This window comes from Octopus bimaculoides, chromosome 29 (assembly GCF_001194135.2).
Source record: "Octopus bimaculoides isolate UCB-OBI-ISO-001 chromosome 29, ASM119413v2, whole genome shotgun sequence".
Lineage (NCBI taxonomy): Eukaryota > Metazoa > Mollusca > Cephalopoda > Octopoda > Octopodidae > Octopus > Octopus bimaculoides.
The window spans coordinates 11,253,417-11,256,360 of NC_069009.1; the positions used below are offsets into that span (position 1 = coordinate 11,253,417).

General features: G+C 35.0%; 1 protein-coding gene across 1 annotated transcript in view; it reads right to left on the reverse strand.

Moving 5' to 3' along the window:
- The window catches only part of LOC106878986 (insulin-like growth factor-binding protein complex acid labile subunit), a 67,003-nt gene that overhangs the window by 14,011 nt on the left and 50,048 nt on the right, over window positions 1–2,944 (reverse strand). The window lies entirely within an intron of this gene.

A 2,944-nucleotide genomic window follows, 5' to 3' on the forward strand; every position in this document is an offset into this window, starting at 1 on the left:
ATAGATAGATAGATAGATAGATAGATAGATAGATAGATAGATAGATAGATAGAAAGAGAGACAGACAGACAGACAGACAGACAGACAGACAGACAGAGAGAGAGAGAGAGAGAGAGAGAGAGAGAGAGAGAGAGAGAGAGAGAAACAGACAAATTTAGATTTCGATAGATAGAGTAACAGAAATCCTCAGATGAAACCCAAGAAAAAACATCGCTCCAATACACACAAAATGTTCCTATGAGGAACGTGAAGAATAAGATTTTCAAACTAAAAATATATAGGAAGCTGTGATGTTCGTGGATTTTCCCAGGGAACCAAAAAAGCAATGCGAATGAAATGAAATAGAAGTGTTTAAATTGTAAATATTCATCCATGGCGTATTATATACAAAACAGTGTATTGTATACATAACGGCGTATTATATGCATGCATATGTTTGTGTAGCTAGCTACAGATGATACGCCAGACATACATGTTTGTATCCAGTTAGCCACAGTTGCAACGTTGGTACCGGAGGTTGACAGTGAAAAGCAATTTTACAGATGTTAATCTGATATAAAGCAATATAATTTGAAAGCAATATTATTTTCTTTTAGCTAGCAATGAATCGTGGCCTCGCCTGGGTGTTATGACCTACAACCACACTAAAATAAGTTGTTTCTTTCTTACGAGCAGAATCAGCACAGCTGATATATAGGGAAGTAGACTACTGGCGTAATAGAAGTTATTGTCTGTTTAAAAGTAAAGGGGGAGGGTGCAATTTTCATGGGTCTGCATGGTAATGAAATTGCTTTCTCTTCTTAAGAAAGGTTACAAACTATGTATTGTTTCATCGTATAAAATGGGGTTAATATGATTTTTCACAGAAATCCCGTTTTCAAAATTTTACTTTCCCATTGTCCCCACCGCAATTTCTTAATTTGTAACATTATTCGAATTACATTATTTCCACAGAAAAATACAGAGATTACGAATGTGGGAAAGTCTATATATTTTCTTTTAAAGTTGAATTTTTCTTAAAGAAACACTCAATGCCCCTTCCCCCACCTCACCCACCCATCACCTAACTTCTTTCAAGAAGATAAAACCTCGTAATGTTTCACTTTCGTTTGATGTTTCAAGCATACGTAGAATTGTAATGAAATAGCAGACTTCAAAAATACCAGATGACCACCAAAAAACCGGACATGCTAGAAACAACAGGTAAACGACATTATCTCTGAAGAAGCTTTTCCGCTTTCCAAAAAGCTAAAAGTGAAACACTGGGAGTTTGAAGCTTTTTGAAAGTAGTGAGAATATGGGTGGATGTTTGGGAAGGAGATTTAGTGTTTCTTTAAGAAAAAGGGAGAAAATTATTAAAGATTCTCTGTTTTTTTCTCATTAGAATAGCAAGAAAAAAGTTTGGGAAAAGTAAAAAAAATGAAGAAATTGAGATGGAGAGGGAGAATATTAAAATATTGCGAACGTGTATTTTGGGGGAAGTCCTAATCTCCTGTATCAAAAACACAGGAATCGGAAGAAATTTAAGAACAAAATATGGTAGGGCGCAAATGTCACTTTGGACATGCTAGAAAAAACAGGTAAAGGACAGGATTTATGGGAAAACTTCCTTTTAAGTTTATAAATACGGTCATCACAAATATAAATTCCAGAATAGAAAAAGGTAATTTGAATAGGATTAGAACTGTAATTTTGAGCGTGCACACAGCAAGAAATAACGTAATTCGTGCGGAAGTTTTACGTAGAATGTGTTTGTGTGTACGAGTGTGTATGTGTGTGACTGCGGAAGTTATTTTATGGCATTCTTTCGTTTGAAGCAGCAACGTCGTTACCTTGATCACATGGTCGATCATATGGGACTATGTGATGGTTAATTTCCGTAAAAAATATTTTATTTTATGCTTTGAAGGGAAAATAAATTGCATGGGAAGAGAAAGTGAAAAGGTGACATTTGCTTTGAAGAGAAAGCAGAAAGTAAAAGAGAGGAGCAAAATGAAAGATGTATGGACGTGTATATGAAAAGGATGTATGTGTGTGGGTGTGCGCGTGTGTGAGAGAGGCAGAATGAGTGAATAAATGTTCATGTTGTCATGTATGTATTTTTCCATGTATGTGTAAGTGGCACTAACTGACTCTTTCACTTTCTCTCTCTCTCCCACACACACAAACAAATTATCTTTCCTATACACGTACAGAACTACATTTGCATGCATCTTTTTTGTATGTATGAGTGCATGTGCACGTGTTTGAGAGAGACAGTGAGTGAATGAAATGGATATCTTTTAATGGAATTGTTTTGGTTGTAGCTTGTTTCAATACAACATCTATGTGTACATTTTCATAGATGTTTGACTAAGTAGAATTCTACGCATGCGTGAAACATGGAACGATAGAGAAACATTTGAAGCAAATTGAAATATTTCCCGAAAATTACTTCAAAATTACGCGACCTGACATCGTTTTCCATGTTATTTTATTAGTAAAACAAGAGTACTTATGCTCGAGGCATAGTTTATTGGGTAGAGTTTCTATATATAGATGGATGATAAGTAGCTTCCTTTATTATAGTATAGACGTGACTAATTCGGAGAAACATCACTTTCATTATTCTCACGTTGTTACTCGCGTAATGCAACACTTAGAAATTTTGGTTCAAATTGAATGTGTGGAACTATTTTCTAATGAAACCTTGTTGTTGCAGAGTAGTGTCTTTGAAGTAACTATAGCTGGTTCTTGAGGTAACGTAGAAAATATATATAAATGAAAATAATGTTTATTTCGTAGTCTAAAGCTTACTGATTCATTTGACAACCCATACGTCTAAATCGCAACTCAGTTTCCGAATGCATAAGAAACATATGCACACGCACCCACATACACACACACACACTCTCTCTCTCTCTCTCTCTCCCTCTTATATATATATTTTTATTCATATATATAT